Source organism: Schistocerca nitens, chromosome 5 (genome assembly GCF_023898315.1).
Source record: "Schistocerca nitens isolate TAMUIC-IGC-003100 chromosome 5, iqSchNite1.1, whole genome shotgun sequence".
Lineage (NCBI taxonomy): Eukaryota > Metazoa > Arthropoda > Insecta > Orthoptera > Acrididae > Schistocerca > Schistocerca nitens.
Genome location: NC_064618.1, coordinates 260,121,811 through 260,148,821, shown reverse-complemented (window position 1 = coordinate 260,148,821; position 27,011 = coordinate 260,121,811). Strand labels below are relative to the sequence as shown.

Genomic DNA, 27,011 nt, shown 5'->3' with positions numbered 1-27,011 from the left:
ATGATACGACTTTTCAGATACATTCAGTGGTATATTTGAGTACTGTCTGCGAAATATGCTGCGAATAGGGTTAGTAGTAAAGACGTAATAAACCAAAATGTCGTGCACGATTCGGCAGTTTTTCACTCATCTCAGTGTCGTAGAATGATATAATTTTGTAGGTACATTCAGATATTTAGATACTGTCTGCGAAATTTGTTGTGAATAGATTTAGTAGTAAAAAAGTAATAAATTACAACTTCATTCCTGATGCGACAGTTTTACAATATGAACAACGAAAATGTAGAAAGTGATTAACTTTTTCCCTTTCATCATTTTGTGGGGGATGCCAGCGATGAAAAGTTTTGTAAAGGACTGGAAATATGCGTAAAGTCCGTTGCAAGTCACTAAGTACTCTGATTCTTAAATACTCGATGTATAATTCTCGCGCGTCGTGGACTACACTCCTTTTGCATCCGCACCATCATTCCTCTGTTAGGCAGCTGGTCCCCCCCCCCTCCCCCTCTCCCCTACTGATTCTTTCAATACAGTAAGTGATATGTGTACCAAGTTTGGTTGCAATCGGTCGAGCGGTGTACGAGAAGATGTGGAACTTACATAAATAATTTTCAGAATATTCTCATAATGTCAATTATAGTCAGTTTAATGTGATTTATTTCGTTGTACGTCTTAATATCGACACCTTGTTTTCAAGCTGATTGTAAGCTGGTAACTTCTTCACCTCTTTATTCTAAATTCTGAACAGCTATCGAAATACTCATCTGCACCCGGCTTGGTAAATACCCACTGTCTATCATAACCAGATAAAATATTCGACCAGGTTCCGGGTGAAGTAATATCTTTAGAAGGATAATATTTTCGTCTTTGACTGTTAGGTTTACTTTTAATCAGCATAAATGTTTATAGTCATGCATCCATACAAGCCGGTATTGTATGATAATTACTATTCGAAATGTGTTCAAATACAACGAAAGTTTTCACGGTGGTGGAATTTCTTCCTGTGTTTCATAAAACTGTCAGATTTTAAGTAGAGTGAAGCTTGTTGTTGTGATTACTTCATAGCCTCTCGCATATCCCTTTTAATCCCGCCACGCTGTTCAAATATCACATGATTGTTCGAGCAGACTCGACGATGCATCGAGAACAGCGGCGTATTGTAAAACCTCGACCCCGTTCGAACGCGGGTATCGTTGCACAGCGCTAGTAATGGGCAGTTAACTCCCGTATCAGTGTGGAAATATAACAGCAGTGTGGAATGGAGTAATGATGATTAGTGACGTATTGTATGAGTGATTGCTGTAAGTGTGTAAATATGTTGTGCTTTGCTTTGCTCCTAGTTGTTAACTTTCAAACATAGATAACCACAAGGAATAGTTAACTGGAAACTGGGCCACGTTACCAGCAGCGGAAGCAGTAGGTAGAAGTAATATTAGCGACTTTGCCTGTACCGTCGTACCAAAATGGAAGACGGTGGGTAGCACGGTAACCAGTAAACAGCTTGCTCAACTTAGACTTTCACTTTCATTCACCAATGTCAGGTACACATTTCTGATGTCTAATTACACTGGAACACTTAAATGTATTTTCTTAACAAAAAAATTTTTTTTTCGAAGTAACTGTTCCCTTCCCCTTTTATTTAGAATAGTATGACACTGTAAATTGCTATTTAAAAAAATATATGTTTAAAAAAACCATCTATCCGACTCGTCCCATGAAGTGCTTATGGCTGTTCCCAGAAAGCTGTTAAACGAAAGGCTGGTTCATTATGGTAGCGACATCTTTTTTAATTACGCTCTTATCGCTAATGGACTTCCGGCGAACGATGCGCCGTAATTTGCACCAGATGTGAGCGATATTCAGTGTCTGTTAGCTTTTGTAAACAGTCTGCCTGTAATTCGATGCAAATATTGTACCTCACAGATCAAGAACTGCTCGTTAAATTTCAACAGATTATTAGAGCCAGGATTTTCATGCACTATCGAATCTTAAAATATGTAAGCTTTCATGCAGTATCATATCATTAAACACGCACAATAAGGCAGCAAAAAAATAAAAAATCGGTATCAAAATTCGCTTCTATATTTTTTCTGTTTATTTGTAAAACAGTACACACCAGCCAATTTCTCTAAATTTTCTTTACTTAGGCCCATACGTATATCAGACAGAACATTTTCGTAGATAGAGGATGAGTTTTCTGCGCCACAAGAAGCGACAGGTGAGTACTTTAAGTGAAGAAATTTTGGACAAAGGCAGATGAAATTGAAATTTACATGTTCACCACAAAATATTTGTTTGCCAACTTCATAAGTTAAAAATTAGGTTTATAACCAGATATCGGTCTTGTAGAACACAACGATCTCTTTATTCTCAGGAAGTAACGAGTACTATCGATGAACTGAGTCCATTTTGGTATATTTCCAGAATGCTTTTGACACCGTTCCGCACAACTGGCTTCTAATCAAATTGTGTGCCTATTGAGTGTCGTGTCAGTTGTGCGACTGGATCCGTGATTTCCTGTCGGAAAAATCACGATCCATAGTAATTGACAGAGAGTCATCGAGTAAATTAAGTCATATCTGGCGCTCCCCAAGGAAGTGTTATAGGCCCTCTGCTGTTCCTAATCTACAGAAAGGATTTACGAGGCAATCTGAGCAGCCCTCTTAGATTGTTTGTTGATGATACTGTCATTTACGGAACCGCGCGACTGCTACGGTCGCAGGTTCGAATCCTGCCTCGGGCATGGATGTGTGTGATGTCCTTAGGTTAGTTAGGTTTAATTAGTTCTAAGTTCTATGGGACTGATGACCTCAGAAGTTGAGTCCCATAGTGCTCAGAGCCATTTTGATACTGTCATTTACCATCTCGTAACGTCTTCAGATGATCAAAATCAATTGCAAAATGACTTAGACAAGATATCCGTATGGTGCGAAAAGTAGCAACTGACTTTAAATAACGAAAAGTGTGAGATCAGCCTCAGGACTATAAAATTAATCAGTTAAATTTCGGGAACACGATAAATCACACGAATCTAAAGACCGTCAAGTCAACTAAATACCTAGGGATCATAGTTAAAAACAGTTTAAATCGGAACTATCATCAAGATAATGTTGTGGGAAAGCAGAATCAAAGAGTGTGTTTTATTGGCAGAAAACAGGAAATGCAACAAATCCGCGAAAGAGACGACCAACACTGCGCGTGTCCGTCCTCTGCTAGAATATTGCTGTGTGGTATGGCATCCTTAACAGATAGGATTGAGGGCGGATATCGAAGAAGTTCAAAGAAGGGTTAGCTTTGTATTATCGCGAAAATATGGCAGAGATCGAATTATTGTGGCAATCATTAAAACAAATGCTAGATCTTTTCACAAAATTTTAATCACCAATTTTCTCCTCCGAATGCGAAAATATTTTGTTGACGCCCAGTTGCATAGTCATAAATGATCATTGTAGTAAAATTAGAGATATCAGAGCTCACACGGTCTGTGACTGTTCGTTCTCACTGCGCGCTATTCAAGAGTGGAACGGTAGAGAAATGGTGCGAAAGTGGTTCGATGACCCCTCTGCCAGGCACTTAAATGTGAACTGCAGAACAGTCATGTAGATACATATTGTTTTGTAGATACACATTATTGCAAAGGTTTTTCAATTGTCAGAGGTTACAAGAGCTACCTGCGGCTCCCAGCTTCGTTATTGCCTTAGGGAAATGTACAAATTTTGATTTGATATAAATCAGATACTGCTTCAATCCGTTTTTTTAAATCCCACTTCCATGCCTTTAATACAAGATGCTTTATCAGTTTCTAAAGTGTCTACGATCCTAAACCGAAAAAACCAGTTTGGTAGCAGTAACTTAAGGCTTTTCAATAGAATGAAACAAACAGATGTTAACTTTAATAAATTTGTGGAATTTAAGGTCTCTTGACGACTTAACTTCATCAAAAATTATCACAGTAAAATATTCTAGCATTTATCCAGACACCCCATCTGGTTAAATTAGATTTTGATGGCACCATATCTCTAAATGCGACTACACGGGCAGGTGCTTCCAAGAAAACCTACATTAGGAAAAAATAAAGCCAGCATATGACTTAATTAATGCTGTCACAGTCATCAAACCTTTGTATTTTGTGCGTCTGTTTACCCTGTTTATGTAGAATATCAGCGTATTCGCATTGCCATATTTTAGAAGTACAGCTTCAGCTACACGATATAGCTCAATGGGTAAACATGTTTCCTACTTTAACATAGGCCTTCATCATATACGAGGCGACCTCACTTAACAGCAATAGGACCCTTTTTTATTTAAATTTGTTGGAACGAAGTATATTGACTTCTACCAGTATCTACCGAGCCGATTTAGGACGCTTGAGCTCACTACAAAAGTTTACAGAGTGTAACCAAATTCGCGAAATTACTCATGTCCTACACTTTCGGCCTAAGTCAAGTGAAGAAACTAACAAAAGACGCCATCATGCAAGTTATAGCAATATATGCACTGAGGCCATAAAAATATTATAATATATTTTATAAATGTCTAAATTTATGCAATTTTATCCATGAAATCTTTGAAATATGCATTTATTCCCAAAATGGTCAAAATATGCAAACATGCAGTTGCATGGAAATTCGGCCTCTACTGATTATGTCTTACTAAATTCTATGAAGTAAGTTTTTCCGACGTATGATGACTAGTTTGTAGTACCTTTGCGACAAGACGTACGATACTGCCTTTGTATAAAGAATGGGAATTAATGAATTGTTGTGTGGCTATCAAGGGAAACGGAAATCTTGATAGCTAAAATGTTTGCATTGCGTAGTTATTTCTGAAATAGTAATAAAGTTCCATTGTGCCGACCATTTCTTAAAGAAAATTATTTTAAAGTTTTAAATCTGTTTCAACAAATGTTTTCCGTACCGTCAAATTCAAAAGTTAAATAGTGTAGTTTCGTATTTAAAGGACATATGATGCAGTCTGTCTCCAGCTCTATTAAAATGTTTTATATTTTGTGCAATTCTCATACATTAGTGTTAGGACGACAATTGCTTTTTCTAATCTCCTGACAAATAGATATGATTTCGAATTCTTGTTTTTCGCTGTTTTACCTCTGTTCAGTAAATACATTCTAAACTGTCAAATTACTCGGAAACGAACAAAATGAAAAAAACTGATAAACACTTTTCTTAGGTGCACTCACATTAACAGTATGCCTAACTTAAGAAACAAGTTGAAAGTATATACTTTGATTAGAAATGACTGTAGCTTAAGAGATATTATTAACATTGCCACTCCGCTATTTCTTTATTAGTTGTAGCTAATATAAACAAAAATTCAGAATCTCATACATCACCAACAAGTGCACGAAAGAAATCAAGTATGACATCTACTGAAGAACTGCAGAATTAGTGACTACTATAGCAGAGTGATAACCCAACAGTCTAAATAAATAAAGAAAGGAAATAGCAACTGTTTTTCGTCTACTTACGTCTTTTGACGTACACATAGACAAAATAGAGACGCATTGGTGAAATACTACTACAAAAGAGATAAAAAAAATTTATTAGCCATCCCTTGTTCCTATTAACGTTACGAGATACCTTTCAATTTGATAGCAGTATTAGTACAGTACTGGATTCCGTATCTGATGCTCGTTATGTGATGTTGTTGAACACAAAGCTGCTTTGTTGTGGCAGCAATATGTTGCCGATACAGCTTTATCTCGTATGGATTTCTGGGAAACAAGACACATTTGGATCGCACATATTTGACCCTTGAGCAAAAAGGCACGCAGTTCTCTGCTGCATCCGTTTTCAGTAAGCTACCATAACAATTAAAAAATCTTAGCAGTAATCTTCGTACTTTCAAGTCTAAACTGAAAAGTTTCTCATACCTCACTCCTGCCATTCTGTTGTGTAGTTACTGGAAAAAAATTAACCTAATTCCTGTCTTATATTGTTGTCTATGCTAATACAGAGTGATTCTGTAATGATGTTATAAATTTTCAAGAATGATGGAAAAGGGTAATTGCGTCGGTTTGAGGTAAGAGGCCCTAGTCCAGAAAGGACCAAGTCGAAATTTATAATCGAAAATCATTCTGATAACCCTGACAGACACTGGCACTGCCATTGCCATGATTGTAGAGGAGGCAAGTTTCAGAGGTAGTAGTATGGACGAAAAAGGAAAAAATGTCCGGTAAACATGGGCTCCAAAATGTATACTCTAAGAGCAATGACCACATGTTCGTCTTTGATACTGTGGAACACATAGCTCTTATTGCAAGCGCTTTGGCTACCATATTTTGGAGGAGTTCGTATCGACCAAAACAATAAAACATGTTGAGAAAAGATGGGCTCTAAAACGCATACCTTAAGAGATATGAGCACTTGTTCCTTTTCTATAGTATGAAACACATCTCTTCCACTGCAAGCTCTTTGGTCTTCATATTTTTGGAACAGATAGTATGGACCCAAAGCAAGAAAAAAACGTGCAGTTAATACAGGCTCTAAAACGCGTAACTTAAGAGCTGTGAGCACTTGTTCATCTTCGTTAATGTGAGACACATCTCTTCAACTGAGAAAAGGCCCATAGCTCTTAAGGTAAAAATTTTGGAGCCCATATTAAGAGCAGTTTTTTCTTGTTTTGGGTCATATTACCTGTTCCAAAAATATAAAAGCCAAAGAGCTCACAGTAGAAGAGAGTTGTTTCACAGTATCGAAAAAAAATGTGTTCATAGCTCTTAAGGTATGCGTTTTATAGCCCGTGTTTACCAGACTTTTTTTCCTTGTTTTGGTCCACACTATCATTTCTGAAAGTTACAATCTTAACAACAAAAGTAATGTTACATACGTCAGCTGTCAGATGCATCTGAGCTATTTTCGTTTATAACTTTCGACTCGATCGGTTCTGCACCAGGATCTCTTATTTGCAGTTGAAACATTTACTCTGCTCCATCATCCCTGATAATTTGTAACATCATCGCGAAATCACCCTTTTGCGTACACTCAGCAGCTTGCCATCTATACAGCATTCTATTTATTACTAACTTTTCTGATGTTAATTTCATGTACTGACTCATTCCCTGACCAAGGATATTTACTCCTCAATTTGTCCTACGGAAATAGAAGCGTAAAATATAATATCAGATAAATAAAAATTATCGAATCATAATTTTTAATAAAGCTAACATCTTATTTTTATTAGTAGTCGTTTAAAAAATAAATTAAGATCTGATAGACATGCGAAATTCTTTATTGTTAAATAAAAAAATCATACCAATATATATCAGTAACCAGTTCAGACTCCAAAAATGAAAAAGTATTTTATTTTCTGCTTGATGATTTGCTTTTACACCGAATTTTAATTTATTGTGAATACTGGCGTTTTCATCCTATTAGTAATTAAAAATAAAAATGTTTTTATTAATGAATTATGATACAATCTTCGTTAACTAACATTTATATTTGTTAATAAAAATAGAATTTAAATAAAACTACAAAAAAGTTGCTACTAGCGAGATACAAACCAACAACTTTATGGTTATAAATGCTTTCAGTAAAACACTTTTCTTCTATCGACAGCTATGTTAATTAGTTACAAATCTTTTAAACATTGGTAGAAAAAATCAGTACATCACGAAAGACGACGTCAGTTTTGATCCGATGACGACATATGACGCATGGGGGACAGTAGATGTACTGACAATGGTTTCAACTCTTCCGCCAGCAGATAGCGTAGTAGCATAGCTGCCAGAGCGCCATCTATGTCTACCCTTTAATAACGAATGTTCGTAGCCAGAAGGCACAGTGTGATACAAACGAGTGAAACAAGCAAGCAACCACACCACTGAGGTACACTCGTACTTTCTACACCCACCTGAGTGAGTTTGAAAGGGGTCAAAATGTGGCTTCTGAGTGGCGGGAATTGCTATACAAGCTGGATGTGATTATTTAGGCTTTCCCGGCGTAATAAGTCTTCAAAGTCTCTTCGGGTTTGCTGCCGGATCGTAAAATCAACTTCACTCGATATTTCGGCGATCCGACTAGTCGTCATCTTCAGGAAAATGCTGCTTCTGCTGATGAGTCCCGCTGAGAACTGACTCCAGGTTGCAAATCGACGTCCTATATAGGCCAACGTTCAGTACACGGCGCATGCGCCGCCCATCACGGTTTCTGCCTTCCTAGACAGGGAGGTGGCGCCGCCCTCAGTGAAACACTGCTGGCAACGATATAACGTAATCAAGGCCGCACCGAAGACGTTCAGTTTTGATGCGAGATAATACGGGATTCCACGTCTTGCTAAGAGGAAAACCATTGTCTCTGTTGATTAAATTATCAGCCAACCTAATTTCAATCGCCTCTCTATAGACACTGTTCCAAAAACCGGAAATGTTGGCAACAACCGCAGTTTCATCAAATTTCATACTGTGTCCCTCATTTAGGCAGTGTACTGCTACCGCCGATTTTTCCGGCTGTTGTAGCCTCGTATGACGGCGATGTTTCACACACCTGTCATGCACTGTGCGAAAGATGATTTGGGGCTTAGGAAACCCGGTGTGTACAAAATTCCGTGACAATGTGGAAAAGCTTACATTGGCCGTTCGATTCGCACAGTGCATGACAGGTGTGTGGAACATCGCCGTCATACGAGGCTACAACAGCAGGAAAAATCGGCGGTAGCAGAAGAAGAAGTCTGTCATTCAGTGTCAAGTCGAATAAACGCTTGCGTAAGGGTCACAGGTGGACAACAAATTATTGACTTGGTCAGTTTGTGAAGCTGTTTCTCTTGAATAAATCGTCCCACTTCTCTGAGATTTTAATCATTTGCTTGTCTAAGTAGTAAAGGAGTTTTTCTATTTGGGGAACAAAATAACTGATGATGGTCGAAGTAGAGAGGATATAAAATGTAGACTGGCTATGGCAAGGAAAGCGTTTCTGAAGAAGAGAAATTTGTTAACATCGAGTTTAGATTTAAGTGTCAGGAAGTCGTTTCTGAAAGTATTTGTATGGAGTGTAGCCATGTATGGAAGTGAAACATGGACGATAAATAGTTTAGACAAGAAAAGAATAGAAGCTTTCGAAATGTGGTGCTACAGAAGAATGCTGAAGATTAGATGGGTAGCTCACATAACTAATGAGGAGGTATTGAACAGAATTGGGGAGAAGAGGAGTTTGTGGCACAACTTTACTAGAAGAAGGGATCGGTTGGTAGTGCATGTTCTGAGGCATCAAGGGATCACCAATTTAGTACTGGAGGGCAGCGTGGAGGGTAAAAATCGTCGAGGGAGACCAAGAGATGAATACACTAAGTAGATTCAGAAGGACGTAGGCTGCAGTAGGTACTGGGAGATGAAGAAGCTTGCACAGGATAGAGTAGCATGGAGAGCTGCATCAAACCAGTCTCAGGACTGAACACCACAACAACAACAACACGTATATTACTCTAGTGTGCATCTAGAGTTGATGGACTGATCAGACAATTGATTCTGCTTTATTTCACTTATCTTTTCCTCGCGCATTTCGCTTTCGAGCAAAACAATGCCAAGTGATATGGTAGAAACGGATAAATGTGTTATTGTTTTAGCAGAAATCTTTAATTCTGTGTAATCCGTACGATCAGGGTTCGTGAACAATGTAGACACCTGTTCAGTAAAGCTGATAGCTTTAGCTCAGTAATGCCTCTACTGATAATACGAATTATAGACCAACCAACCAAGCACTTATTAAATACACTGGCGGAAGAAAATAGTACACCTGGAGAGACAACTTCGATTTTGATCCGATGACGGCGTATGCCTCCTGGGGGATAGTAGGGTTCAACCTCGTCCCCCAACGGATAGTGTAGTGGCGCAACTACCAGAGCGCCATCTGTTTCTGTCCTTTGTTAAGGAATGCTCGCAGCCAGAAGGCTCAGGATGGTCCAAACGTGTGAAGCAAGCAGGCAAAAAAGCCACAGAGATGCACTCATGCTTCCTGCAGATAACTGAGCAGTCTGAAAGGTGTGAGATTGTGGCCTTCCGGGTGGTGGGATGGTCCTTTCGGAGAAGTGCCACACAAGCTGGGCGTGCTGAATCGGTTTTGTTTGTATCAGTAGCCATATGAAAGTTCTCCCACGTGCAGAGGAGATTCTGGATATCCATGCAGCACGGACGCCTCCCAGGACCGTTGTATTGTAGGGGCAGCTGTGGCAGATGGTACAGCTACTACAGCGCAGAAAAGAGAGCTTGTGAGCCTAGACGTGTCAATACGATCTGCTGAAAACCGCTTATTAGCATTGCGACTACGGGCACGCACACCTCTACCCGTCTCCCATTCACGCCACAGTATCGGCGTGCACGGGTTGATTGGTGCCGTCAGAGGATCACTTGTAAAATGAAACAGCGCACCTTGTTCTTCAGCGATGAAAGCAGATTGTGCCTGCACACAAGTGACGGTCGTTTGCACAAAAATTTTATGTGCTGTCTTGTAGAGTGCATTCGTCAAAAATACGGTGCCCCCACTCCAGGCCTTATGGTCTGGGTTGCGATAAGCTACTGCTCCTGGTCACCTTTGGTGTCCCTGGAGGGTAGTGACCAGCACTCGGTACATACGGAATATTGTTACACCCCGTTCGTTACCCATTCTTGCAAACAGGAAGGTGATGTGTTGTTCCAAAAGGATGATACTCTCCTACACACTGCTCGTGAAACTCGACGTTCTCTGCAAGATGTGTAGCAACTTCCCTGGTGAGCGCCATCTCTGGACTCATCACGAATCGAGGACATGTGGAATATGATGGGACGAGAAGTTACTCGTGCGTCTCATCAACCAACAACTCTTGCGAAACTACGTGAGCAGGTCGAGCAGGCGTGGCATAACGTATCCCAGAACAGTATTCGGAATCTGTGCGATCGATTGAATGCCAGAGTCAGCACAGCATTGTCGCCTGTATTAACATGGGTGTTTCAGCAAGGGTCGATACCTGGTGCCTCAGAACCGCTTGTGCTATTAATCTATAAATGTAATCATTCGCCGGCCGGAGTGGCCGTGCGGTTCTGGGCGCTACAGTCTGGAACCGGGCTACCGCTACGGTCGCAGGTTCGAATCCTGCCTCGGGCATGGATGTGTGTGATGTCCTTAGGTTAGTTAGGTTTAATTAGTTCTAAGTTCTAGGCGACTGATGACCTTAGAAGTAAAGTCGCATAGTGCTCAGAGCCATTTGAACCATTTTTTGTAATCATTCAATGTACTCTATATTCACTATTCCAACAGCAAATCTTGAGTGAACTGGAAACCTCTAAAAGATTGTACTCTTTTTTTACGGCGGTGTATTATCTGACATTAACATGTAAGAGGGTGCCAACTTCCCAATCTAAAAGGAAACACAATTTTAGATACTTGGCATCTAAAGTGATTTCTGCAATGGTTAGTGTATTTCTCTGAACACGACATTAAATATCTTGTTTTCAGGAAGATTATTGCACTCCTGTGTACCAAATATATCCAACTTTGATACATGCACAATGTGATAGTACACTGCCTGACAAAAAAGTGAAGAATAAGAAATGGAAGAGGAAATTAAATGAAAGTTCACGTACAAAGCGGATATATGATGTTAGTTCAGTGATCACAAAATCGAGTAAAATTCACAAAGAACTTGGCAGTATGAGACAACTTACCAGTACGATGTGCACCTCCTCTGGTCTGGATGCATGCATTGATTCGGCTGAGAAGGGTGGCATAAAGTCGCTGTATCCTTTCGTGAGGAGAGCTGTACCACAAGTGTTGTAACTGGTACTTCCTGACATGGATTCTGGCCCTATACAGAGCTGATATCAGAGCTGGCCGTACACATGTTCCATCTAAAACAGATATGGGGACCATGCTGGCAATTGGACTACTCTAACATCACGCAGAAAGTTGACAGAAACGCGTGTCATCTGATGTTGAGAGTTGTTCTGTTGAAAAATGACACCACGGCATTGTCGCATCAAAGGAAGCAGGATGTCCATTACGTATCGTTGTGCTGTCAGATTTCCCTCAGTCACTATCAGCCGTGACATGAGCCACCACCGTGCCTCTCCAAACCATAGGAAGAATGAAACTTCTCTAGATCGCCGCCGCCATACTTGCAAACGATGGAATACTGAAGAGCCACGAATCATCGATGAACACAATGCGGCGTTCTTCATTAGTGGCGCATGCTTCCCGGAACGGAACCACTCCTTATGTTCACGGTAACCTACGCACAACGCAAGGGACGGTAATTCCCAAGCCCAGCTGCTGCCAATCTCCGACCTTTGGTGCAGGATGACACAAAATGTTATAGGAAGTCCTATTACTTGTTGTCGGATCGCAGGCAGGGACGTGATGGGGTTACGATGTTCTTGCTGCATAATTCGGCGATCCTACCTTATGTTGGTCAGACGTTGTGGGTTGGAACCTTGACGACGAGTATGCCAACCCACAAGTTCCTATGCAGTCCAACATCGGACTACTGTCACACCCGAAAGCTCCACAAATCTGGATAATGGACAAGTCGATCAGCCGGCCAAATATGTACCCACAATGTCACCCTTTTCAAATTCTACCTGATGCTGATAACTCTGCCTCACGCCAGTAAGCGGCATCTCCTTGTTCACGCTCCTTATATATTTACTCTACCAGGTCTGGAGACGACACAAAACACGAACAATACTAACGCACTCAGGTACCCGTTCTACCTTTCACAGAGATTGCAACGCCGCCTCTGGTGTGTACATGTACGAAATTTCACTGACTTCCGACCATGTCTTATGGGTGCTTCAGCCTTTTTTGTCAGGCAGTGTAGTTCTGAAAGTATCCTCATCTCTCTTATTTTAATCTAATGATTCATATGCGAGTTAAACAGTGATGGACGAATATCGGTCACACGTTCTATTATATATTCTATTATAAGTTCCCTAAATTGACTGCCGCGCGGGATAGCCGACGGTCTGGGACGTCTTCTCACGGTCCACGCGGCTCCGCCCGTCGGAGGTTCGAGTCCTTCCTCGGGCATGGGTGTGTGTGTCGTCCATAGCGTAAATTAGTTTAAGTCAGATTAAGTAGTGCGTGAGCTTAGGGACTGATGACCTAAGCAGTTTGGTCCCATAAAATCTTACCAGAATATTTTTTTTTCTAAATTTACAATGACGTCTTTCTTCCAAGGATACCCACACATATTCCGCAAGTATATGTATTACACTGAGCCGTGAGCAGCTCGAGTTTTCATCCCGTTTATTGTTTGTCATCTTCTCTTATGGTACTGCCGCCTCGTTTTCTTATTCCATTTACTGGCGTCACTAACTTCCTGCCTCACCTGCCGTGAGTGGCAGCAGCAGCAGCACCTGCCGTACCATCTCTGGAGCGACTGATAGTATTTCTGGAGTTCAGTCGGGACGCAGCAGCAGTGAAGTCGGGGACAGAGCGTCGGTGAGGCGTGGACAGCCAGTGCTCGCCGACCGCTGTCGACACACTGTCCTACGGAAGGAGACTGGAGCGGGAACAACTGTTGGTTGGTCGTTCGGTCGGTCGTCTCATCGGCCGACGTGTATTTGGTCCTTTGACCGTTTCCGAACCTAGACAGTCGGTCGGTTGGGGCAGAACAGCGGGAAAGTCTCCGTGGCGGGTAGTCATGCCGGAGCCGCTGGCGGCGTGCACGAGTGGTTGGAGTTGTCGCCCACCGAACCCTGGACACTAAAGTTAAGTGCTCATTTAACGTACTATCAAGCCTCAACTGCTATTACATCTGCTCGTTTGGCCCTGGTTGTCGCTTTCTGGCAGATTTCCACGAGCAACAATGTGTGTGCATTGAAGTCGGCTAGAATTGCAGCCGTCTTCCTGTGTCGTGTTTAACTTAATTTAATTCATTCCTTCATTAATGAAGTGTACCAGCGGTATCTTCTGCCTTGTGGCCATTGACGTTCCGGTGACCTGCCCTGGTCGTTGGCGCAGTTTTTGACAGTGTATTTTCCTCGTCGTGTTGATGCTGTCCAGCACGGCGTGTAGTTCGACAGGTGAGGTGTCGTTGGTAGTTTTGGGCGTTTATTCTGACCTGGCTGGATTGGGCACCAGTATCCAGAACGCTGTGCTATTGACATCTTGATGTCGTTTTTGCAGGTCGGGTGGAGCAGAACTGATCTTGTTGGTTGGTTCGTTGGCTGGCTTTCAGTTGGGTTGTCTTCCGATTAAGAGGTTGTCGGTCTGGCTGCCTGTCTCACCTAAACGTGCATTAGTGTTACTTCCCAGGCCGACCCTTGGAACCTACTGAGCGCTGCTCCTTGTGATTTACATAGTGACTTCCTTTTTAGTCTTAAGTACTCTGTGTGGCCTTCAGCCGAGATTTAGCTTATTAAAATTGCAAGGCTTTTCTTCTTAGGCCTTAAGCCGTAAAAAAAATTGTTTCTTGTTTGTCATATGGCCTTGTCCGCAGCTCGTGGTCTCGCGGTAGCGTTCTCGCTTCCCGAGCACGGGGTCCCGGGTTCGATTCCCGGCGGGGTCAGGGATTTTCTCTGCCTCGTGATGACTGGGTGTTGTGTGTCGTCCTTAGGTTAGTTAGGTTTAAGTAGTTCTAAGTTCTAGGGGACTGATGACCATAGCTGTTAAGTCCCATAGTTCTCAGAGCCATTTGAACCATTTTGTCATATGGCCTTCAGCCGAGTTTTCAGCCTTTTCAAATAAAAAGTTGAAAAATTTTGTCTAGGCCTTAAGCTGTAAGAAATATTTTCTAGTTTGTAAGTGGTATTCAGCCGAGTTTCCCAGCTTAAATTAAAAATTTGAAATTTCTTTGTCTGGGTTTTAAGCTATGAGATTGTTTGGGTTTCGTATGTGGCATTCAGCCCAGTTTTATGTGAAGCATTTTAGGATAAAGGCTTTAGCCTATTTTAGTTGAAATTTAGAAGCTCTTCCCTTTAGGCCTTAAGCCGTAAAATTGTTTGTGGGTGGCCTTAAGCCGAGTTTTAATCTCTCTGAAATTAAAAATTAAAAATCCTTGTCTTGCCCTTAAGTCATAAGATTGTTATTCTTTAGTATGAGGTCTTCATCCGAATTTTACACGAAATACACTCCTGGAAATGGAAAAAAGAACACATTGACACCGGTGTGTCAGACCCACCATACTTGCTCCGGACACTGCGAGAGGGCTGTACAAGCAATGATCACACGCACGGCACAGCGGACACACCAGGAACCGCGGTGTTGGCCGTCGAATGGCGCTAGCTGCGCAGCATTTGTGCACCGCCGCCGTCAGTGTCAGCCAGTTTGCCGTGGCATACGGAGCTCCATCGCAGTCTTTAACACTGGTAGCATGCCGCGACAGCGTGGACGTGAACCGTATGTGCAGTTGACGGACTTTGAGCGAGGGCGTATAGTGGGCATGCGGGATGCCGGGTGGACGTACCGCCGAATTGCTCAACACGTGGGGCGTGAGGTCTCCACAGTACATCGATGTTGTCGCCAGTGGTCGGCGGAAGGTGCACGTGCCCGTCGACCTGGGACCGGACCGCAGCGACGCACGGATGCACGCCAAGACCGTAGGATCCTACGCAGTGCCGTAGGGGACCGCACCGCCACTTCCCAGCAAATTAGGGACACTGTTGCTCCTGGGGTATCGGCGAGGACCATTCGCAACCGTCTCCATGAAGCTGGGCTACGGTCCCGCACACCGTTAGGCCGTCTTCCGCTCACGCCCCAACATCGTGCAGCCCGCCTCCAGTGGTGTCGCGACAGGCGTGAATGGAGGGACGAATGGAGACGTGTCGTCTTCAGCGATGAGAGTCGCTTCTGCCTTGGTGCCAATGATGGTCGTATGCGTGTTTGGCGCCGTGCAAGTGAGCGCCACAATCAGGACTGCATACGACCGAGGCACACAGGGCCAACACCCGGCATCATGGTGTGGGGAGCGATCTCCTACACTGGCCGTACACCACTGGTGATCGTCGAGGGGACACTGAATAGTGCACGGTACATCCAAACCGTCATCGAACCCATCGTTCTACCATTCCTAGACCGGCAAGGGAACTTGCTGTTCCAACAGGACAATGCACGTCCGCATGTATCCCGTGCCACCCAAGATGCTCTAGAAGGTGTAAGTCAACTACCCTGGCCAGCAAGATCTCCGGATCTGTCCCCCATTGAGCATGTTTGGAACTGGATGAAGCGTCGTCTCACGCGGTCTGCACGTCCAGCACGAACGCTGGTCCAACTGAGGCGCCAGGTGGAAATGGCATGGCAAGCCGTTCCACAGGACTACATCCAGCATCTCTACGATCGTCTCCATGGGAGAATAGCAGCCTGCATTGCTGCGAAAGGTGGATATACACTGTACTAGTGCCGACATTGTGCATGCTCTGTTGCCTGTGTCTATGTGCCTGTGGTTCTGTCAGTGTGATCATGTGATGTATCTGACCCCAGGAATGTGTCAATAAAGTTTCCCCTTCCTGGGACAATGAATTCACGGTGTTCTTGTTTCAATTTCCAGGAGTGTATTTTTAAATAACGCCTTCAGTCTTTTCAAATTGAAAGCTCTTCTTCCTAGGCCTTTAGCCGTTAAATTGTTTTGTTGATATGCGGCCTTCAGCCTATTTAGATTAGCCATTGAAAATCTTAGTCGCGGCCTTAAGCCGTAACACTGTTCTTGCTTAATGTGTGGCCTTCAGTCGAGTTCTGTGGGAAAAATTTAAGCTAAGGCTTTCAGCCTATTTATGTTGAAGTTAAAAAAAATTTCTAAGGTAGTGAAATCTCCCGAAGAACTCCTGTACCTCAACTCCTTGCTTAGGCCTTGTGCCTTGGATTTTCGATGTAGCCTTCAGCCGATCTGAATTAAATCAAAAGAGATCTTTCGTTAAAAGCTTGGCGTTTTGATTCTTGCTTGTGTGATTGTGTGTTTTAAGAAATAAAGTTTATATGTTGAGTGCAACTGACAGAACTTATTTTGGCCCCTTTCCACAATATAACCTCAGCCGCTCTGTCCTGCTACCCCAGGGATTTCATACACAGTGAATGGACCGTACCGTTCTCTTATGATCCTAGTAATGCGTCTCAAATTTCATTCGATCCATGTTGCCAAGTCTACTTGATAACGACTCCAGACGATGGAATGACAGAATTAAGTCACACTAGAGTACTGTATGTAATTCAAGTTCTCAGAACCCTACCGCCAAATCTAAGCATTGCTATCACCTTCCTTGATAGTTTTCACGTGATGGTCCCATTTCATACCGCATCTTCGTACTATTCCTCAATACTTAAGCGATGTGAGGTGCTTATGAAGTTCACCGAAATCTTGTAATCGAAAACTGTCGGGCATTTTCCCTTGTTACGGAAATTATCTTTCATTTATCTCCATTTAAAGAGGGTTGCCACTCATTACACTAACTGTAAATGTTGTCAACGTCTTTCTGCATTTCTTTGCGATCGTCCAATGGTGATACTTCCCTGTATACAATAGGATTCACATCGAAAAAAATTATATGGTGTTTCGTCATTGAACAAAACATTATTCCGCTCTTCCAGCCTCCTGCGGCCTCACTTCAAACAACATTAAGGCAGCACTTTTTATCATTTCAAATTGTACAGTTTTGTTCTTAGCGTCGAAAAGTTGTCATAGGTCAGTCAGATAAAGTGGCTGATCATTGTTGTCTGACTGCTACTGCTGAACGTGTTCTATGTCGAAGTTATAACGCCTATCCACTCCTAAAGTAGATGCTGTTAAATTTCCTAAGGTCCTGGTCCGTGGCCCTCATTAAGCTCAAAATGAATAAACGAAATTTACCACCTTCTCTCTCTATCAAGATTCATCCACTTACCACACTGTCTATTCCACTCATATCATTCATTCTGTTCTGTAATTTCGTTTGCATATACACAGATTTATTAAATACACTACAATTACAATTTATGTGTATTTCTGTTGCAACTATGTATTATTCTCCATTAACTACCGTAATATTTGTATCTTGCAACTGGGACCAATGATCCGATTTGGCTCGCCTGCGCATAGCCCTACGTTTAACTCAGCGATTAATTTAACCGTTCCTGTTAATATTGTAGCTACGTCATCACATTTAGATGGTCTGACCTTTCATCAACAAACCTTTTAGTGATATTTATTTACTAGCATGCGGCCATGTTTGACAACGGTAGTGAGTTATTATTCAAAATGGTTCAAATGGCTCTGAGCACTATGGGACTCAACATCTTAGGTCATAAGTCCCCTAGAACTTAGAACTACTTAAACCTAACTAACCTAAGGACATCACACACACCCATGCCCGAGGCAGGATTCGAACCTGCGACCGTAGCAGTCCCGCGGTTCCGGACTGCAGCGCCAGAACCGCTAGACCACCGCGGCCGGCAGTTATTATTCTTTGATGATCGTCTTGTGAACCAAAAACAGTTCATAAGAAAATTAATTATGAGATAAACACTGTGCTCTTTATTTTTAATCGTTTAATTGACAATGTTGCTATCAAATAATGTTAATGTCGAATTAGTAGCGGGGTCAGGGATTTTCTCTGCCTCGTGATGACTGGGTGTTGTGTGATGTCCTTAGGTTAGTTAGGTTTAAGTAGTTCTAAGTTCTAGGGGACTAGGGGACTGATAACTATAGATGTTAAGTCCCATAGTGCTCAGAGCCATTTGAACCATTTTTTGTCGAATTAGTATTTTTAAATGGGTACAAAGAATTCTAATGCATTTTAATAGGCACTGTTGTTTCTTTCACCATTGGCTAACCACAGATAAAACCAACTATGTTTGTAGTGCCATTTTTAGCCATCTGAATCCAGGTAAACTGCTGGTTTCACGAGAACAGTAAGCTATCACAGATGGCTTTTGTTTAGTTTGATCGCGAATGAACAAATAATTAATTTTGCACAGGCTTTGTCAGATCGCTTTCATAAAACACACACATGATGAGTTCACAAACGTACATGTATCACATTGGAACAACAGAAATAAAATGTTCAAACGTACCTACGTTTCGTATTTTAATTTAAAAAACCTACCTGTTACCAACTGTTCGTCTAAAATTGTAATGCCATATGTTTGTGACTATTACAGCGCCATCTATCACAAAGCGAAAAAAGTGGTCCAAGTAAAACATTCATATTTCTTTACGCACTACACGAATATGTAATAAAAATGGGGGTTTCTATTTTAAAAAACGCAGTTGATATCCGTTTGACCTATGACAGCGCTATCCAGCGGGCCTACCACAGCGTCATCTGGTTTCCCCCTTGAAAAAAACGTTCAAATGGCTCTGAGCACTATGGGACTTAACATCTATGGTCATCAGTCCCCTAGAACTTAGAACTACTTAAACCTAACTAACCTAAGGACAGCACACCACACAACACTCAGTCATCACGAGGCAGAGAATTTCCCCCTTGAAAGCTAGACGAGTTTCGTTCTTTGTAGTTTTTTCGTTTGATGCTTATTTCGTGAGATATTTGGCCCGGTCACTATCAATGGACCACCCTATATATATATATATATATATATATATATATATATATATATATATATATATATATATATATATATATATCAAAATTTTAAAGCTGTTTCAAATAAAGGATTAAATATTCTATTAAAGTGTGACGTTATTTGCTAAAGATAGCTGTCGAAGGCTGATGATGTTCAGGACAATGTTGAAAGGTGGCTACACTGAGCCACAGCGCCAGAGATCGCTAGAGAGCATTGTTCCGCCGCCTCCACTGGCGGTGATTATTGAGATGTCGTAGTGGGAGTGCTTGTCGAGGACTCGTGGTAGTCAGTTCGTGTTCAGATGTGCTAGTAGGGAGTGCTTGCTGAGATGTGATACTGAAAAGTTCTTGTTGAGATGTGGTAATAGCGAGTCGGTGTGGAGATATATTGTAATGATTAGAGTAATTTTGGTCAATATATGAAGGTAACGAAACTTGATTTATTTTTCATTATTTCCATGTTTTAAATAATGCGTCATTACAGGTTCAGTCAACAAAGCATCTGGCTTGTGTTCTTGGATTAGAGTGTAATTCTGGTTCTCTTGAGTAATTATGGTATTTTTATTTTCTTTAATTAATTCAGTATAAATGATATTTAAAATTTCTTGTGTTGTTGAAGAAGAACCGTGCCAGATGCGTACGTTGAGTTATACTTCCACACGCAGAACAGTTACACTTGTGCTTTGGTTTCGTAGGTTTTATAGTTGCTGGGGACTTAATTAATTAATTGTGTTAATGAAAATTTCCATTTCATTCTTTGTTATTGTTCTATGCAGTCAGATAGCGTAATAATACTAGTCAGGGCCAACCGTTACGAGACTTCGTAATCGGACAAACAGCTACTAAAAACAAAAAATTAAAATTATTTTCATTATATATTAATTAAGCCCCCATGCACGTGGCGACCGCTGCTTCGGATCGTCCCTTGGAATTCTTCTGATTGTAAAAATAGTAGACAGTAGTATTGTTGTAGTAATTTGTAATTTAGTAATTGTAGTCTATTTTGCATGTGTAGATTTGGTAATTGTCATTCTTCTAATGGTATTTTTTTTCTCTGAATTTGATTGTTGTCTTGTATACGCGTTTGACGATTTAGTGCAATTATTTCAATTGTTCGTTAATCGTGTTTGAGGGAAACATTTCGAGTGAATGGTATTGTTGGAGATAAAAGAGTCATTGTGTATAATTTCCGTACAGTGACGAGTTTTGTATGTTTTGTAAATGATTACGCGATCAATGAAAAAGGCGAAAATGATGGATAGTGAGAATGACGAAATTGTTAACATGGCGAACTCGCCAACAGAGGAAAACAGTATGATGGATAATGAAGTGGAAAACAATGTAATAAGTCGGGAAAATAGTCCGGAACCATTTCAAAATTATTCTCAATCAGAAAATTCACAGAATCCGAGATTAACGACAGAAGATTCTGAAATAGTATCGAACACAGATAGCTTTACAGCTATGACGAAAGAAGTTGGTTTCGCGGGAAATGTTAGGGGCGAAAAGAATTTCGAACCGGCTATTATGGAGCAGTTGATGGGTGCAATATTAAATTTGGGATCACAAATAGGAACAATTAAAACTGAGCTGGGAACAATGGGATCACAGTTACGATCTGAATTTAAAACAGAGATCGGAACTTTGGCAACACGGTTAGACTCACAAATGGAAACACGGATGGGAACAATGGAAACACGGTTTGGATCTGAATTAAAAACTGAGATGGGAACAATGGAAACACGGTTAGATTCACGAATAGGGACATGTTTCAAAAATATGAAAGATGAATTAAAGAAAGAAATCAGAGAAGAAGTACAACCGATTTTGAATGCTCACAATAATAGATTAATTGCAGTAGAGATTAGACAAAGGGAACAGGATAGAGAACAGGAGGAAAGAGATCGCGTGATAGTACAAAAATTTTCAGAGTTAAATTTACAGCGTGCACACGATAAGGAAGAAATATTTGAGAGAATCGAGGAATCCGTACCAAATGACAGATTAAATAACCTAACACAACAATATGGACAGTTAACTACCAAATGTGTCAATACTGAAACCCGAGTCGCGACACTTACGGAAGACGTAAGTAAACAGAAAGAAAAAATAGGTGACTTATCGGAAAGAGTTGAGGAGATTTCAGATAAATTGACAAATCTTAGTTTACATGGGGACAGAGATTCGGATGATACAGCTCCATTACCATTTGCAGAGACCGAAGAGTACCAGAACATAAATAAACATGTTGACAATCAGGGAAAATTTAATGAACGCGTTAAAATGGAATTTGAGGCATTAAAAAAGCAAGTCAAACAAATTGAAGGCGAAATCGTAGGAAAAGACGGCAAAAGAAATTTAGAATCACAGATATCAGAGGGGTTTGAAGAAGATAATTTGTTTCATTTACGGGACGCAACAAGAGAGCGCCAGGCGCGCGAACTTGACAATGATCGACATTCAAACTGGGACAGACGCGGTAGGTCTTTGTCGCCACGAGGCGAAAACTTTGACTATAAACACTTTTTGACTGTTCGGAAATTTAAAATCTTCCGCAATTCTAAGAATGACATACATCCATGTGCATGGTTAGATCAATTTATGTACGCACTCCCACCAAATTGGCCACTAAGTCACAAACTGGAATTTATGTGTGGATATTTAGAAAACGAACCGGCGACGCGGATGCGCGCACTCATTAGAGATTGTAATAATCTGAATGATTTTTATCATGCATTTCTATCGGCATATTGGTCCGAAAGCACGCAAGACAGAGTCAAACACAGTCTTATTATGCAGCGTAATTTCAAACAGTCTGAGTTCCGCACGCCAGCGGAATATTTTGAAGACATGATTCGAAAGAATCAGTTCCTTTCCAACCCTTATAGCCCGACTGAATTAATTCGCATTTGTTTAACTAAGCTGCCACAATCCATAAGACAAATTGCTTTAGCTGGAAGATGTAAAGACGACATCGAGACTTTTAAGACTTTATTGCAAGAACTTGAGTATGACAACGACGACGGGACTTCTTGTAACTTTTTCAGTAACAGTAATTACGATAGATTTTCAGAGAAAAGGGATAGTGATCGGAACGGGCGTTATATGGGTAATTTTGAGAATGACAGACGTAACAGACAGGACAATAGATACCAGCCCTATGACAATAACAGACGTTCTAACAGAAATTACACAGACAATTATAATAACGGTAATTCTTACCGGAATGATCAATCATACGGAAACAGTAATCGGTATCAAGACAGAAATTATTCATACAATAATAGAAACTCTTACTACAGAAATAACCAGGGTAGTAGGTCTAACAATAATTTCAGAAGTGACAGTCGAAATTATACAAGAAGTAGTTATGCAGACAGACAGGAAAACAGAAATTTTAATAACAGACACAACCAAGAATTTGCATCTAACAGACAGGAAGGACCTAATTGGCATCCTCCGCGTGACAGAAATTCAGAGAGACAAGTGGAAATAGTAGAAATTGATCCGCGAAATGTCGGGAATAATCAAAGACGTGACGCAAACAATCGACAATGACTAGCAGCTTCGGCTTCTGGCAGCAATATAGACGGTTCAGAAAGTAATGACACTACAACTTTACACTACGTACGCCTGGAAGATATGAGAGACATTTTGCTAGGCGAAAAGGAAAATAATGTAGACGCATTTTTACATCCTGTTATTGAAGTATGTGTGGGTAAGAATAAGTTCACTGCAGTTTTAGATTCTGGGAGCCCATTGAACGTCATTAGTGAATCAGTTTTTCGTATATGTGAAAGAACTATTGCCTGTCCTGTGTTACCTATTTCTAAAACTACAATTCGAGGAGCGATTTCTGGAAAAGGTGTGGAAGTTAAACAACAGACCAACCTAAATTTCATTTGTCAAGGATACGAATTGTCTGCTAATTTTATTATTGTTCCATTACTCAGTACACAGATTATATTAGGTATGGAGTTTCTTAACACACATAAAGCAATTTTGAACTTTAAAGAAGGAAGTGTGAATTTGACTGTTGCCGGAATGCCGAAATGTTTGAAATTTTTCGAGTGTTTAGCAAGATCTGAATCAGATACAAAATGTTTAAGGTTTCTTACTTCTGATGTTTTCGTTGAGCATTATGACGACAGTGTGTTTATTCATGACAATGACAATAGATACAGAGACGCGATGGAGGATATAATTAGTAGCGAAGAATTAATTAATGAAAAGGTTAAAAAAGCTGAAGTGCCAGATGACGTTGCAAGAGAAGAGCTGCACCATATTTTGACTTCACATGCTACAGTGTTTAGTCATCACACAGGAACTATACAAGGCTTACAATATTTATTTAAAGTAAAAGAACACACACCATTTCGCGGGAAAACGTACGCTATTCCTTTGGCTTACAGAGACAAGGTTAAGAATGAACTTCAATACATGTTAGATCAGGGCATTATTGAGCCAGCAGTCAGCCCTTATACCAGCCCATTACACGTTGTTCTTAAAAAGGATGGGTCAATTCGTTTGGTTCTGGATTCCAGACAGATAAATAATATTATTATTCCTGAAACTGACCGTCCACAAAATTTAGATGAACTTCTTCAACATTTCCATGGAATTAAAGTTTTATCCACGATTGATATGCGCGCAAGTTTTTGGCAAATAGAACTCCACCCTGATTGTAGAAAATATACTGCCTTTTTAGCCTTTGGTAACTGTTACCAGTTTCGGAAATTACCGTTTGGACTTCTGTATCTTCAGCAGCATTCATTCGTAGCTTAAATGAAATTTTACCTGTTTATCTTCGTGACAATATTACTTCATATGTTGACGATATTCTTATTGCTAAACGTTCTTGGAGTGAGCATAACAAAATTTTGGATTCATTATTACGTATTTTTGCACGAGTTGGCATGACAGTGAACTTGGAAAAATCTGAATTTGGTCGTTCTCAGGTGAAATTTCTCGGTCACATTATTTCTACAGAAGGTATTCTTCCTGATCCAGAAAAACTAGACGCTATTCGTAATTATGCTGTTCCTACCACAAAACGTGATGTTCGTAGTTTCCTTGGTGTCTGTAATTTTCTTAGACGCTTTGTTAGATTAGACAATTTGGCCACACCTCGTTTATGTGAACTATCTGGAAAGAATTCTAATTGGTGTTGGGATGAGGAAGCTCAATCAGAATTTGGACAACTTCGTGACGCTTTAGTTGCTGCTCCACTTCTTTCACATCCGGATTTATCTAAAGATTTTTGTTTGGCGACGGACTCATCATACAAAGGCCTAGGTGCCTAGAAAACGGCGTTGTAGTACAGAAGACTATTGCATTTGGAAGTCGTGTTCTCTCTCAATCCGAAAAGAATTATTCGATTACGGAACTTGAAGCTTTGGCTGTTGTTTGGGCTTTCACAAAATTTCGCACATTTTTGTTTGGTAGACATACTAAGGTTTACACTGATCATCGAGCTTTGGAATTTCTTATGTCGACAAAATTAACTCATGGCAGATTGTCACGATGGGCGCTGTATCTACAGGAATTTGATTTTAGTATTGTTTACATACAGGGATCTTCAAATATTGTTGCTGATGCTTTATCACGTGCACCTATGGGTTTGAAACAAAGTGCTGAAGAGGACTGCAAAGAAAACCATTATTGTTTGATGTACATTCAAGGTGTTGCGTTTGAGAACTTTATTTCGTCTTCGCTCCAGGACATCGCTAAGGAGCTAAATAAGGATCCAATCTGGAAGGACATTAAGGTGAAGTGGAGGAGAAAGGAAAGCGTAGCGATTAGACAGCATTATTTAGTTCGCAATGACATTCTTTTCAAACGAAAATCGGTCGACAACTCTGTTTGGTTAGTTTGTATTCCTGATGAGTGGGTCAATAAATTGATTTGGTACACACATTTTAGTTATGCGCACTTTGGTCCCAGAAAATGCTTTCATAAATTACGAGAAAATTGCTACTTCAGTAATATGGAAAAACGTATTCGATCTGTTCTTGCCAAATGCAAATTATGTAAAAAGGCTAAGCCGCCAACAATTTCTCACAGAGCACCGTTGTTTCCTATCATTCCAGCGAAATTAAAGGAGATGGCTGCAGTTGATTTGTTCGGTCCAGTGGTTCGATCTACTAATGGTTTTGCGTACATTTTTGTAGCAGTGGAATTGACATCGAAATATGTGTGTTTTACACCTTTACGCAAAGCAACAGCTCGTTCAGTATCTAACGCTTTCATCAAACATTTTCTTAAAGAAGTTGGTCATGTTGATAAGGTTATATCAGATAATGGATCACAGTTTCGCTCTAAAATTTGGCTTCGTACTCTACGGCGTCGTAAGATTAAACCAATTTTCATTTCACTTTTTCACCCTCAATCTAACGCTTCAGAAAGATGGATGAAGGAAATCAATAAATTGTGCCGTCTTTATTGTCATCAGAATCACAGAACTTGGGATCAGTATCTTCATATTTTTCAAAACATTCTGAATGAACTTCCTAATGACTCAACTTCTTTACCGCCTCTATTGATATTAAAAAATAAAGTACCAACAAATCGCATTTCTGAAATCGTTCCTTTTCCGCCTTCACGGAAACTGCGGCATTCTGAAGTTGTCAACCTGGCTCTACAGAATATTGCATCTGCGGCTGCTAGAAGAGAGAAATCAGCTAAACATCCTGGTCGTTTAAAAATCTTGTCAGTTGGCCAAAAGGTGTTAATTAAGTCTCATCGTTTGTCTCACAAAGGAAAAGGCTTGTGTCGCAAATTTTTTCTGCTTTATAACGGTCCATATAGAGTTCGCAAAATTCTCATGATAACACTGTTGAAGTAGAAACTCTTAAATCTCGGCGCTCTAAGGGAATACATCATATATCGAACGTAAAAATTTTTGTGGAATGACATACTTTAGAGAAACTAACAGCTACATGTAAACATGCGGAGAGTACAAGGATACCGCGCCGTGTTCCGGCGGCGGCAGATACTCAAAGCAACAGTGAAGTCTGCGCGGCGCACGAGGCAGTCGTTGACCACAAACAATCACTTCCTACGTCACGCGCCTACAGCTGATCGAGCGCTCAGTGCGAATGCACTGACAGACGTAAACAAATACACAGTCTAATTTCTCCGACTAAATTCTGTATAAAGCTATAAGGACTTCATAAATTATGTTATTAACGTTCAGTATTTTTCAGGATACGGTTGTATAAAATATTTAAGACCTTCAGGTAAATTCTATGTGTGTCCGACGTTAAGAGGACTTGCTATGGAGAAAATTTCAGGAAGAATGTAATTTCAAAAAAAAAAGAAAAAAAAGGAAGTAAAAAACCAAAAAGGTAACGATTAATTGAGTTTATTTTTCAGGTAACATATTTCCACTTAGGTACGTACTTTAGACGTAATTTGCTGCTCGCGATTACGTGATTCATACTTTGTGCTAAATTTCATGTTCTATGAATTTACTAGTGAAGCGACGTGCTTGCGCACATTAACTGATTTTGACAATGATTGACTAATGAACAGG

The 27,011-nt window shown here is 40.7% G+C and overlaps 1 protein-coding gene across 1 annotated transcript in view; it reads left to right on the top strand.

The window, feature by feature from the left end:
* The window catches only part of LOC126260166 (transmembrane protein 229B-like), a 227,188-nt gene that overhangs the window by 125,704 nt on the left and 74,473 nt on the right, over positions 1 to 27,011 (top strand). The gene's annotated exons all lie outside the window — the stretch shown is intronic.